The following is a 14445-nucleotide window of genomic DNA, read 5'->3' as shown; positions in this document are numbered from 1 at the left end:
TATGGCCGAATGAAATAGATTTGCACATTTAAAGGAAGACTTCCTCAAAAGTATTTCGGACACAATATACATATCTTATTGAACACACTAATTTTAAATTTTTAAACTTGAAGAATACGTTTTTATTTAAGAAACACTCATTACGCTTAATACAAAAGTTACGTACGTTTGAACGTCCATGTAGCGCAGTGGATAGCGCGTTGGACGTCTAATCCAAAGGTCCCGGGTTCGAATCCCGGCAAGGATGAATTGAAGTGTATTTCTCCTTTATGGCCGAATGAAATAGATTTGCATATTTAAATGAAGACTTCCTCAAAAGTATTTTTGACACAATATACATATCTTATTGAACACACTAATTTTAAATTTTTAAACTTGAAGAATACGTTTTTATTTAAGAAACACTCATTACACTTAATACAAAAATTGCGTATTTTTGAACGTCCATGTAGCGCAGTGGATAGTGCGTTGGACTTCTAATCCAAAGGTCCCGGGTTCGAATCCCGGCAAGAATGAATTGAAGTGTATTTCTCTTTTATGGCCGAATGAAATAGATTTGCACATTTAAATTAAGACTTCCTCGAAAGTATTTCTGACACAATATACATATCTTATTGAACACACTAATTTTAAATTTTTAAACTTGAGGAATACGTTTTTATTTAAGAAACACTCATTACACTTAATACAAAAATTTCGTACGTTTGAACGTCCTTGTAGCGCAGTGGATAGCGCATTGGACTTCTAATGAAAAGTTCCCGGGTTCGAATCACGGCAAGGATGAATTGAAGTGTATTTCCCTTTTATGGCCGAATGAAATAGATTTGCACTTTTAAATGAAGACTTCCTCAAAAGTATTTCTGACACAATATACATATCTTATTGAACACACTAATTTTAAATTTTTAAACTTGAGGAATACGTTTTTATTTAAGAAACATTCATTACACTTAATACAAAAATTCCGTACGTTTGAACGTCCATGTAGCGCAGTGGATAGCGCGTTGGACTTCTAATCTAAAGGTCCCGGGTTCGAATCCCGGCAAGGATGAATTGAAGTGTATTTCTCTTTTATGGCCGAATGATATAGATTTGCACATTTAAAGGAAGACTTCCTCAAAAGTATTTCTGACACAATATACATATCTTATTGAACACACTAATTTTAAATTTTTAAACTTGAGGAATACGTTTTTATTTAAGAAACACTCATTACACTTAATACAAAAATTACGTACGTTTGAACGTCCTTGTAGCGCAGTGGATAGCGCGTTGGACTTCTAATGAAAAGTTCCCGGGTTCGAATCACGGCAAGGATGATTTGAAGTGTATTTCCCTTTTATGGCCGAATGAAATAGATTTGCACATTTAAATGAAGACTTCCTCAAAAGCATTTCTGACACAATATACATATCTTATTGAACACACTAATTTTAAATTTTTAAACTTGAAGAGTAAGTTTTTATTTAAGAAACACACATTACACTTAATACAAAAATTGCGTACGTTTGAGCGTCCTTGTAGCGCAGTGGATAGCGCGTTGGACTTCTAATCCAAAGGTCCCGGGTTCGAATCCCGGCAAGGATGAATTGAAGTGTATTTCTCTTTTATGGCCGAATGAAATAGATTTGCACATTTAAATGAAGACTTCCTCGAAAGTATTTCTGACTCAATATACATATCTTATTGAACACACTAATTTTAAATTTTTAAACTTGAGGAATACGTTTTTATTTAAGAAACACTCATTGCACTTAATACAAAAATTACGTACGTTTGAACTTCCTTGTAGCGCAGTGTATAGCGCGTTGGACTTCTAATCCAAAGGTCCCGGGTTCGAATCCCGGCAAGGATTAATTGAAGTGTATTTCTCTTTTATGGCCGAATGAAATAAATTTGCACATTTAAATTAAGACTTCCTCGAAAGTATTTCTGACACAATATACATATCTTATTGAACACACTAATTTTAAATTTTTAAACTTGAGGAATACGTTTTTATTTAAGAAACACTCATTACACTTAATACAAAAATTACGTACGTTTGAACGTCCTTGTAGCGCAGTGGATAGCGCGTTGGACTTCTAATCCAAAGGTCCCGGGTTCGAATCCCGGCAAGGATGAATTGAAGTGTATTTCCCTTTTATGGCCGAATGAAATAGATTTGCACATTTAAATGAAGACTTCCTCAAAAGTATTTCTGACACAATATACATATCTTATTGAACACACTAATTTTAAATTTTTAAACTTGAAGAATAAGTTTTTATTTAAGAAACACACATTACACTTAATACAAAAATTACGTACGTTTGAGCGTCCTTGTAGCGCAGTGGATAGCGCGTTGGACTTCTAATCTAAAGGTCCCGGGTTCGAATCCCGGCAAGGATTGTTGGAGTGGTTTGTTACTCCTCTGAATACATTAAGTTAACAGAATTAAGTTTCGGTCGTGTGGTGGCAACAGACATTTTCTTTTCAGATAACGTAAGTGACGTCATCCCTGCATATGATTATGGAATCTGTATATAATGCATGCATTGTTGTAAGCATGGAATCAGTCGACTTCTTGTCTTGTCTCTTCACTATGTCACGTCACTGTGTTGTTGTTTCCGGTGACGTACCAACATTTTTGTTAAGATGTATTTATGTTTAATATCTTCAGTTGTACGATGTATCGAGATGGTACTGTATGAAATAAAGAAATGTTTAAATCTTTAAGTTTCTTTATGTGAGTTAACACTTTCAGTCACTACTGTGCTACTCCGCTAACGCATCAACAGTTGGTTATGGGCCTTCGAACCCGCAAACCTTTAGTCTGGAATATGGAATAAATAGACTAATAAGGAGTGAAAAGTGGAAATAAGTCTTCAATTTTCAATATGGCTGAGTCTACTGATGGAACAGTTTTTGCCTTTCCAAAGCTCGGAGATTTTAATTATGGAAGCTGGAAAATTGATATGAAAGTTTTACTAATGGAAAAAGGATGTTGGGACTTTATAACTGGAAAAGAAATACCACTTGATGATACAGCAACTGAGAGAGACAAATTGGCCTATCTTCTACGAAAACAACGAGCCTATACGACAATTTATATGGGAATCGAGCGAAAATACCAATCCCTGATTGCTGATACCGAAGACGGTAAGACAGCTTGGGAAACGCTGAAAGTAAACTTTGAACTTACGTCGAGAGCTCGTCTGGCTGGTTTAGTCGAAGATTTCTTTAGCACAAGATTTTCACCCGACGAAGAAACGATCGGAATATATAGCAAAAGAATGTTGGAGAAGAATTAACAAATTGAGGATGCTGGATTTAAATTGCCTTCAATATTAGTGTGTTTTCAGCTGATAAGATATCTGCCTTCTGAATATGATAATTTGGTACAGATTCTTTACAGAGTAAAAGATGAAGAATTTACGATCGATTCAATTACTAAGCAACTAATTACGGAATCTGGAAGGATTGAACTGAAACAAAAGGACGAAAATAAAATTACGTTTGTGAATGATGCTTATTCAACTAAAGTTCGAAAGGGTGATTGTAAAAGACAAGCAGAGAATAAGAAAAACTTCAGTGGAAGCAGTCTGGACCCTGACAAGAAATTCGAAGTAACAAATCCTCGTCGTTCTGTAGTATGCAAGTTCTGTGAAAAATTGGGTCACACTGAGGATAAATGCTACAAGAAAGTGAATGTGCAACGTCGAAAGAAAGCTTTTTTATGTGAAAAAGACTATTTGAGCCTGAATGAAAAATTGGAATCTATGTGTGTGGAATCGTCTAATACTAATCAATTCATAGAATTTCTAGTAGATACTGCAGCAACATCTCACATCTGTAAAGCAAGAGAATGGTTTTCCTGGTATAAAGAGATTACACCGACAGAAGTTCTAGCTGGTGACACAAATAGCTCAACAATTGCCACTGGTGTCGGAGACATTGACTTTACTGTATTGGACACTAAAGGTAAGGTGGAAATTACTTTAAAAAATGTTCTATATGTGCCCAACATGAGGCGTAATTTGATTAGTGGAGCGAAAATTGATATTGCTGGTAACTATGTTGAATGGGGCCGCAATAAAATGGTAATTTTTGATAAATTTGATAATTATATGTTCACTGTAAACAGAAAAGATAAATTGTATATTTTGAATGGATATCCAACAAAATTTAAAGATAAACATAACGAAAGTATTGATAATAAGAATATAGCTTTAATTTCAACTTTAAATTTAGATATTGTACACAGACGATTCTGTCATGTGAATATGCCATTAATTCAAAGCATGAGTAAAAATAATGTAGTAAAAGGCATTGAAAACTTAAGTAAAAGTAAAAACGAAAATTGTACTAGTTGTAAAATTGCAAAATCGACTAGGGTATCTTTAAAACGAAATCGTATTTATCATAGAACTACTAAAACTTGTTTAGAAAGAGTGCATTGTGATTTATGGGGACCTTCTCCCGTAAACTCTTTAGGTGGTAACAAATATTTCTTATCTTGTATTGATGATTTTTCTCGTAAAGTTGATGTATATGTTATTAAAAGTAAAACCGAAGTTTTCGAATGTTTTAAGAAATATTTAGCTAAGTGTGAAAGGGAAACTAATCTTAAGTTAAAATGTGTTAGAATTGATAACGGGCTAGAGTTCTGCCATAAAGAATTTGAAAAGTTCTTAAGCAATCTCGGAATTAGAATAGAAAGGACTAATGTATATACTCCAGAAATGAACGGGATAGCAGAAAAGTTTAATAGAAGTGCAATGAACGCAGTAAGAGCAATGTTACATGATAGTGGGTTACAACCCAAATTTTGGGGGGAAGCTTTGTTAGCTTTCGTGCATACCAAAAACAGATGCGAGCATAAACTAACTAATCATTTAAGTCCAATTGAAATATGGTCAGGTTTTAAACCTTCAGTAAGACACTTTAAAATTTTTGGATCACTAGCTTATGTACATATTCCCAAAATTAATCGAAATAAACTTCAATCTAGAGCTAAACTTGAAATTGTTGTAGGATATGCTGTACGAACCAAAGGGTACAGAATTTTTATTCCGAACGATAGGAGAGTAATTGAAACAATTCACGTTAGTATTGATGAAACCAAAAAAGGTGTAGAAACTTTATTTGGAAAAAATAAATCATTTGAATATGTTAAATTCAACCTAAATTTGAAAAACGAGCTAGATAACTTTGATAATGAATCTAGTAATGATAAAAAAGCGTTAGATAAATTAAGTCCTATTGATATCGAAAAGTGGGAAAGGAAAGAATGTCCAAGAACTAAAAGTAAAAGAATAGATGTATTTTATTATCCTCCTTCAAGTAAACTAAGACTTAGATCTTTAAATGATGTTAAAAAGTATTGTGAGAAAAACAAACTCTCTTTTGAACCTGAGAAATTTTCATTTAAAGCAAAAAGTAAACTTCCTAATAACGTAACTAAAAGTTCAAGTAGTGAGGAAGATTTAAATTCAAATGAAGATTTCGAATACGAGTGTCATTTTTCTGAATTTCCCAAAACTTTTGAGGATACACAAATTTGCAAAGATAGAGAAAAATGGGATTTTGCTATGAGTGAAGAACTCAAAATGATTGAAATACACAAAGTGTGGGAGTTAGTAGATCTTCCTAAAAACACTAAAGTGATAGGCACTAAATGGGTTTACACTGTTAAACGTGATGAAAATAATAAACCTAAGAAATACAAAGCTAGACTTGTTGCTTTGGGTTTTAAACAAAGAGCAGGTATTGATTATGGAGAAACATTTTCTCCTGTTAACTTTTCAATTATTAAATTGTTATTTATTTTATTAGTATCAATGTTAAACTGGTGTCATTATCAAGTCGATGTAAAGTCTGCATATTTGTATGGTAATTTATCGGAACCTGTATATGTTAAACAACCTCCAGGACATATTGTTAAAGGACATGAAGGTAAAGTTTATTTATTGCATAAATCCTTATACGGACTACATCAAAGTAGTCGATATTGGAACATTGAACTTGATAGTATATTTAAAGATTTAGAATTTGAGAAATTAAAATGGTTAAATTGGGTTTATAAACGTAAGAATATTATTTTAATTGTGTATGTTGATGATATTGTAATTTTTGGTAAAACACAAATTGATGTTAATAATGCTATTTCACTAATTAAAAGTAAATTAGAATTAACTGAATTAGGTCAGGTAAAATATTTGTTAGGTGTAAATTTTGATATGAACAATGGTGCCTTATTAATGCATCAAAATACGTATATTGAGAAATTAAGGATAAAGTTTAAAGAACTTCCAAAGTCTAATGTTAGTCTTCCGATAAAACTCGGATGTAAACTTCCTGAAAAAATAAATGAAAGTGATATTGTTGAAAACAACTTAATGAAACAATTTCCATATCGAACTTTAATCGGCTGTTTAACCTTTTTAGCTGATCGTACGAGACCTGATATTAGTTTTTCAGTAAATTTGATGTCTCAATTTTCAAATGGTTATACGTTCGAACATTGGAAAATCGTGGTTGATTTAATGAATTATGTATTTAACACTAAGGATTACAAAATTAATTTAAGTAAAGCTAAGAATTTAAATTTAATTTGTTTTACTGATGCTAATTGGGGCTGTAGTTTAAGTAATCGCCATTCAACTAGTGGATATTTAATAAAATTTGGAGAACTAGTTTTTTGTTGGCGTTCAAGTAAACAAAAATGTATTGCCCTTAGCTCAATGGAATCTGAATTTGTTGCCTTATGTGAAAGTATGAAAGAAACAGTTTGGTTTTCTAGAGTAATTAATGAACTTAGTATTCTGCCTGACAAAATTGTACCAAAAGTGTATTGTGATAATCAGGCTGCTATACATTTCTCTAGAAATAATTGTGAAAACTTTAAGACAAAACATATAGATATTCGATATAAATTTATTCGACAACTTATTGAAGAAAATCTAGTAGAATTAGCTTTTATTCATTCTAAGAATAACTTAGCAGATTTCCTAACAAAACCATTAATGGGAAATAAATTTAAAGAAGTTGTGGATAATATATTTTTCTCTGATATAGATCACACGACCGTGGGGCCGTATGTTGGAGTGGTTTGTTACTCCTCTGAATACATTAAGTTAACAGAATTAAGTTTCGGTCGTGTGGTGGCAACAGACATTTTCTTTTCAGATAACGTAAGTGACGTCATCCCTGCATATGATTATGGAATCTGTATATAATGCATGCATTGTTGTAAGCATGGATTCAGTCGACTTCTTGTCTTGTCTCTTCACTATGTCACGTCACTGTGTTGTTGTTTCCGGTGACGTACCAACATTTTTGTTAAGATGTATTTATGTTTAATATCTTCAGTTGTACGATGTATCGAGATGGTACTGTATGAAATAAAGAAATGTTTAAATCTTTAAGTTTCTTTATGTGAGTTAACACTTTCACTCACTACTGTGCTACTCCGCTAACGCATCAACAAGGATGAATTGAAGTGTATTTCTCTTTTATGGCCGAATGAAATAGATTTGCACATTTAAATGAAGACTTCCTCGAAAGTATTTCTGACACAATATACATATCTTATTGAACACACTAATTTTAAATTTTTAAACTTGAGGAATACGTTTTTATTTAAGAAACACTCATTACACTTGATACAAAAATTACGTACGTTTGAACGTCCTTGTAGCGCAGTAGATAGCGCGTTGGACTTCTAATCCAAAGGTCCCGTGTTCGAATCCCGGCAAGGATGAATTGAAGTGTATTTCTCTTTTATGGCCGAATGAAATAGATTTGCACATTTAAATGAAGACTTCCTCGAAAGTATTTCTGACTCAATATACATATCTTATTGAACACACTAATTTTAAATTTTTAAACTTGAGGAATACGTTTTTATTTAAGAAACACTCATTACACTTAATACAAAAATTACGTACGTTTGAACTTCCTTGTAGCGCAGTGGATAGCGCGTTGGACTTCTAATCCAAAGGTCCCGGGTTCGAATCCCGGCAAGGATGAATTGAAGTGTATTTCTCTTTTATGGCCGAATGAAATAGATTTGCACATTTAAATGAAGACTTCCTCGAAAGTATTTCTGACACAATATACATTTCTTATTGAACACACTAATTTTAAATTTTTAAACTTGAAGAATAAGTTTTTATTTAAGAAACACACATTACACTTAATACAAAAATTACGTACGTTTGAGCGTCCTTGTAGCGCAGTGGATAGCGCGTTGGACTTCTAATCCAAAGGTCCCGTTTCGAATCCCGGCAAGGATGAATTGAAGTGTATTTCCCTTTTATGGCCGAATGAAATAGATTTGCACATTTAAATGAAGACTTCCTCAAAAGTATTTCTGACACAATATACATATCTTATTGAACACACTAATTTTAAATTTTTAAACTTGAAGAATACGTTTTTATTTAAGAAATATTCATTACACTTAATACAAAAATTACGTACGTTTGAGCGTCCTTGTAGCGCAGTGGATAGCGCGTTGGACTTCTAATCCGAAGGTCCCGTTTCGAATCCCGGCAAGGATGAATTGCAGTGTATTTCCCTTTTATGGCCGAATGAAATAGATTTGCACATTTAAATGAAGACTTCCTCAAAAGTATTTCTGACACAATATACATATCTTATTGAACACACTAATTTTAAATTTTTAAACTTGAAGAATAAGTTTTTATTTAAGAAACACACATTACACTTAATACAAAAATTACGTACGTTTGAGCGTCCTTGTAGCGCAGTGGATAGCGCGTTGGACTTCTAATCCAAAGGTCCCGTTTCGAATCCCGGCAAGGATGAATTGAAGTGTATTTCCCTTTTATGGCCGAATGAAATAGATTTGCACATTTAAATGAAGACTTCCTCAAAAGTATTTCTGACACAATATACATATCTTATTGAACACACTAATTTTAAATTTTTAAACTTGAAGAATACGTTTTTATTTAAGAAACATTCATTACACTTAATACAAAAATTGCGTACGTTTGAACATCCATGTAGCTCAGTGGATAGCGCGTTGGACTTCTAATCCAAAGGTCCCGGGTTCGAATCCCGGCAAGGATTAATTGATGTGTATTTCTCTTTTATGGCCGAATGAAATAGATTTGCACATTTAAATGAAGACTTCCTCGAAAGTATTGTGTGCTTTTGGGTGACCACTTGGATCAGTCTGTGTAGGGACCGAGGGTGTGCGGTATTGGTCCTCGTTAAACTGTGCTACCGTAAAGTGCTCGACTTCGCGCGCAGGTCGTCGGGCTACCGAAGCGGGGGTGCTATCCCCTCCGCAGAGGATCAAAGTTGCGATGGCGCGTCTTCGGATCATCCTCCGGGATGCTTCCCAGACCGTCGCCAATAGCCCATTGTGCAGCTCTAGTGCGACGTAAATTAACAACAACAACATCCTCGAAAGTATTTCTGGCACAATGTACATATCTTATTGAACACACTAATTTGAATTTTTAAACTTGAAGAATACGTTTTTATTTAAGAAACACTCATTACACTTAATACAAAAATTACGTACGTTTGAACGTCCTTGTAGCGCAGTGGATAGCGCGTTGGATTTCTAATCCAAAGGTCCCGGGTTCGAATCCCGGCAAGGATGAATTGAAGTTTATTTCTCTTTTATGGCCGAAAGAAATAGATTTGCACATTTAAATGAAGACTTCCTCGAAATTATTGTGTGCTGGTGGGTGACCACTTGGATCAGCCTGTGTAGGGACCGAGGGTGTTGTGCGGTATTGGTCCTCGTTAAACTGTGCTACCGTAAAGTGCTCGATTTCGCGCGCAGGTCGTCGGGCTACCGAAACGGGGGTGCTATCCCCTCCGCAGAGGATCAAAGTTGCGATGGCGTGTCTTCGGATCATCCTCCGGGATGCTTCCCAGACCGTCGCCAATAGCCCATTGTGCAGCTCTAGTGCGACGTAAATTAACAACAACAACATCCTCGAAAGTATTTCTGACACAATATGCATATCTTATTGAACACACTAATTTTAAATTTTTAAACTTGAGGAAACCGTTTTTATTTAAGAAACACTCTTTAGACATAATACAGAAATGGCGCACGTTTGAACGTCCTTGTAGGGTAGTGGATAGCGCGTTTGACTTCTGATCCAAAGGTCCCCGGTTCGAATCCCGGCAAGGATGACCTGAATAGTGTTTCTCTCCTATTACCGAAAGAGAATGATTAGCATACTTAAAGGATGTCTTCCTCAAAAGAATTTCTTTCACATTTAATGTATTGCTATCTTTTTGGTTTCGTGAATGCCACGGAAGATAACGTTACGTGTATGGCACTACTCAAATGCCAATAAGTGATAGATGGGAATAATTAAAAGAAGACAGCAACAAAAGAAATTTGTTTACGACGCAGAAATTTTTTCTCTTCGAACATTTTTTAAAATTTCAAGTGTATAGAGTATGGTTTATATAGTTTATTAAATTCAATATTGTTAAACAAGATTATAAAGCACGTTTGAACGTTTTTGAAGCTCAGTGAGCAGTGCGGTTACATGTAACGAAATCGTCGAGACATCTTCTACACGCATTACTCAAATTATATAACAACCAAACTTTACTATAATATCCTCTCATACTTCTTATAAATTACAATTACTCAATTAAGAGCCGTGATGAATCAAGAAATACAACGTTCCAATGAGGTGAACTGCGTTCGAATCCCAGCGATGGTTGGTCGATACGAACTTCGCACCCAGCTTGCATCGGCCACAGTACTGACGTGAAATATTCTCAGTGGTAGACGGATAGTGGGTTAGAATCCAATTGCCATCAGGCTAACCGTGGGAGGTTCTCGTGGTCTTCCTCTCCATGTCACGCAAAGGCGGGTTTGTTCTATTAAAAAAATTTCCAAGAAAACAAATTTCTCCCATTACTTGATCCAGGAGTTCTCTTGTCTTCTGGATAGTGTTCAACATTGCAAGGCCTCAGAGTTGGACATTAGTAGTCGTAAACCCACAAAATTGGGTTGGCATTTCAACGACGATTATGAAATGAAATAAAAAGTACACAATTAAAATACATCTATATAATACCATTAATCTACAATTTTAAACCATTGGAATCCATCGTCCTCTTAAAATGATTGTTCCATTTCTCAAATAAAAAGAGAATAAATATGATAGGACGCTTATTATATTTTAATGATTAATTTCTTAGATACAGGATAGTACTGGCTAGCATATTTAGTAACATAAATATTTGGATCAAGCGTTAAAGCACTGTGCTTTTTAAAAGTTTGGGAGGTCTTTCTACCCTCGACCGTCAATAGGGTAGACACATGGTAAGAAAATTCTAAATATACCTTTAATTCTTTCCATTTAATTTTTAAATATAAACAATAGGTGGAAATTTACTTTATTCTTCAATAATTTTCGATACGTGTAAATTCAATGTCATGACCACTGATCGGAACATGAGATATAGTACGTGCTTCAAATAATATTCTCGTTTAATTTTTTCTGACAAAATAATATCTATACCGTTTTGCAATCAACAGTTTTCGCAAAAACTGTTGAATTGAAAACTGTTTCGCAAAAGTCATTAAATTGCATATATATTTGTCCCTTTATTTAACTTTTAAAAAAATGCAGTCGTGTTTCTATTTAACGAACTTCTATTTTGCGAATTTCTCTATTTTGCGATTCTCTTTACTTCGAGATCTGCTTTCCCAATTTCCCAAAATATTTCAGATTGTTTCAAACTTGTTAATGCATTTTATGGGGGAAATGTGCTTGAATTGATTTTCGATGCCACTTAACTTTTAGAGAAAGCAGTAAAATTCCTTGCTTTTTTTTTGTTTGCATTTCGAAATAAAACTCAGAGAGAATTAACGGATTTTCTCAGTAGCAATTAAACTTAAGAACGCACGTGGTAATGTGTGGTTAAAATTACTTTTATAATAAATGCAGCTATAATTTTATACATAAATTTAGCTTTTTTCAGTTGAAAATGTACGTAGCATGATAGAGTAACACTGGATAATATTTTCCATTAGTCTTGCTTTCCATGCAGTTTTCCATTGTTTTTAAGATTTATAAAACAAATAGTAGATGCTAGTATATAAGATGAATTACAATTATAATTATCTCTAGTGTTTATGAATTTAAAACCTGTTTTGTGTTGTTTAAGTATTTCAAAAGGTGTTTTTCTATTATTCTAATTCTTCTATTATTCCTATATTCTAAACGAATTTTCTACATAACGAACTTATTATCTGGATTTAGCGACTTCGTAAAATAGAGATCCGATTGTATTTTTTGTTTTTGTGAAATTTTCGTTATAAGAATCATCCAAAACGATTTTCATCAGCTTCAATTTAAATAAAATTTAAAAAATCTAAAAAAATGACAAACGAGTAGTTTTAAATTACTGTTTCATAACCAGCAGATTTTCTTTTCTCTAAAGTTTTGATTAAAATATCTTAGAAATTCTAAAAAATTATCAAGCTCTATTTCTTCCAAACTAATAAAGTGATCCTTGAATTTCTTCCTTGATTTCTTTAACAACTTGTGTCACGCTAATTTTACATTACTTGCCCGTGTGATCAAACGGTAAATAACTACTAACTAAATTTGCAAGTATTAGACAGATTTTGCTAGCTTTTTAAAGAGTTTAGCATGACAAGTCTGAAAAAAGTGCTGGATTATATAAGCCTACGAATTGTTTTTAAATAGTGGTGGATAAAAATCTACTAAATTGAATTTATTATACCAAAAATCACAATTAGTAAACTACCATTGAAAATATTTATTCGCTGTCCGGAGCAAGTTGGCATCTCTGAGTATATAAATAAAACTATATTTGTATGTTCTATATTCCATTAACTTCCTCAAACTACTTTTATAACGATAATAACATTTTTAAAAAATTAAAAATTTGCTCAAATTATGTGTTTTTAATAATCTTGGCTTCGCCGGTGGCCGGTGAACCCTATTGCATTCAACGTGTTGATAGATATTGTGCTGTGTAATAATATCATATTCTTAAAAGTTGGCTAGGAACAAAATAATATTTACAACATAATTACAGAATTTTCTCTTTCCCACTTATTAGTCAAGACTTGGTATAAACAAATAACATCATCATGATCGAAATAATATCTGGGCGCCTGGGGCCGTTAGCGGCCTTTTTTCCCGTTCGTCTTGTATATAAACAAATATTGGCCAGTTCTTTTTTCTTGGTAGGAATGGATTTAAAAAAAAAACTGGTAGTCATATTTCTGGAAAACTCATTCGCATAAAACAAAATTGTATCAAAAATGTTAATAAGAAAATAATAAATGACCACAAAAGCTGGTGAAAGCTTAAAGGGATAAAAAGTAGGCAGAAATAGGCGTGTCCAAGGACTCCTTACTTTAATTGGAAGTCAGATGTCAAACTTCAAACTTCTGAATACCTTGTTGGAATTACAAACTCCCCATTGGTGGAATGGCCAGCTTTTTATCTTTCCCGCCCTCAATCCCCCCCCCCCCAAATACACGCACCATGCATTTCGACCACCTGCCTCCGGTCATATTTTGAGGCAGGGGGGTGACTCTCTCCATGTGCCGGCCAGCACCCCCTTTTTGTAATCAATGTCCCTACATGCAACCTCAATTATGTCAGGCTTTTATGGGGGAGTCCACCGCTTTGTTGAAGTCCAGTGGGTTTTTCAGGCCCCTGGGGGCTTCCATTTAAATGAAGTTTTGCATCCTATGCATGAGTGAGCTGTCATTTTTCTAATGGGGATAATTTTCTCTAGTTAAAGTGGTTTTAAATTTTTTTTTTTTTAAATGATGTTTTCGAATCTGTTAGTTAAGTTAGTTTTATTTGAGAATTTAGAGGACGCTTAAAAATAATACAGGCAATCAGGAATCTTTTGAGATAGTAGCAGCCAAAATAAATTAGTCTTCATCATTATGTTTTTTTTTCTTCTTTTTTTAAAAAAAAAAAGGGCGGTTGTTTCTATTTTAGTCGTAGATTATATAAATTGGTTACTTTTCCAAGCAGTCGAATCTTTTATTTATTATTAGTAATAATGTCGAATTAAATATTTTAAAGATTTAAAATATTATAACGTTTTTAAATTTGAATGAATGAGGTTAATATTATGATTTAATAAAGTATTAAACTGCGCGATGTGCATTAGAAATTATTTTAACTTTATGGTAAAATAAAATGATAAATAAATAAAAAAAAATTGAGTAACTCACAAGGGAAATTTCATTACCTTTGCTATATTTTTTATTATTTAGCAAATGAATCATAGGGAACGTTTGCTAAGAAATAAGCTAAAATTAACTCACAATTCCATTTTTTTTTTTTTTTTTTTTTTTTTTTTTTTACTGAGAAGATTTTGTGTATTATGGCAAAAATTTTATAGGCACTTAGTAAGAAATTTTTTTAAAATTGAAAATTATGAAAAACA

The 14445-nt window shown here is 33.2% G+C and overlaps 5 non-coding genes across 5 annotated transcripts; all 5 read left to right on the top strand.

The window, feature by feature from the left end:
- The first annotated feature begins 1514 nt into the window (after positions 1-1514).
- On the top strand, positions 1515-1587 carry TRNAR-UCU (transfer RNA arginine (anticodon UCU)). Its single transcript has one exon. It is a non-coding gene; the product is annotated as a tRNA-Arg (tRNA).
- A 463-nt stretch (positions 1588-2050) lies between these two features.
- On the top strand, positions 2051-2123 carry TRNAR-UCU (transfer RNA arginine (anticodon UCU)). Its single transcript has one exon. It is a non-coding gene; the product is annotated as a tRNA-Arg (tRNA).
- A 195-nt stretch (positions 2124-2318) lies between these two features.
- Positions 2319-2391, top strand: TRNAR-UCU (transfer RNA arginine (anticodon UCU)). The gene has a single exon. It is a non-coding gene; the product is annotated as a tRNA-Arg (tRNA).
- Positions 2392-7939: 5548 nt separating this feature from the next.
- Positions 7940-8014, top strand: TRNAR-UCU (transfer RNA arginine (anticodon UCU)). The gene has a single exon. It is a non-coding gene; the product is annotated as a tRNA-Arg (tRNA).
- A 1535-nt stretch (positions 8015-9549) lies between these two features.
- On the top strand, positions 9550-9622 carry TRNAR-UCU (transfer RNA arginine (anticodon UCU)). Its single transcript has one exon. It is a non-coding gene; the product is annotated as a tRNA-Arg (tRNA).
- The last annotated feature ends 4823 nt before the right edge of the window (positions 9623-14445 follow it).

Source organism: Parasteatoda tepidariorum, chromosome 3, assembly GCF_982258835.1.
Source record: "Parasteatoda tepidariorum strain Cologne lab strain chromosome 3, Ptep-v5.0, whole genome shotgun sequence".
Classification (NCBI taxonomy): Eukaryota; Metazoa; Arthropoda; class Arachnida; order Araneae; family Theridiidae; genus Parasteatoda; species Parasteatoda tepidariorum.
This window is presented reverse-complemented; position numbering and strand designations above follow the sequence as displayed.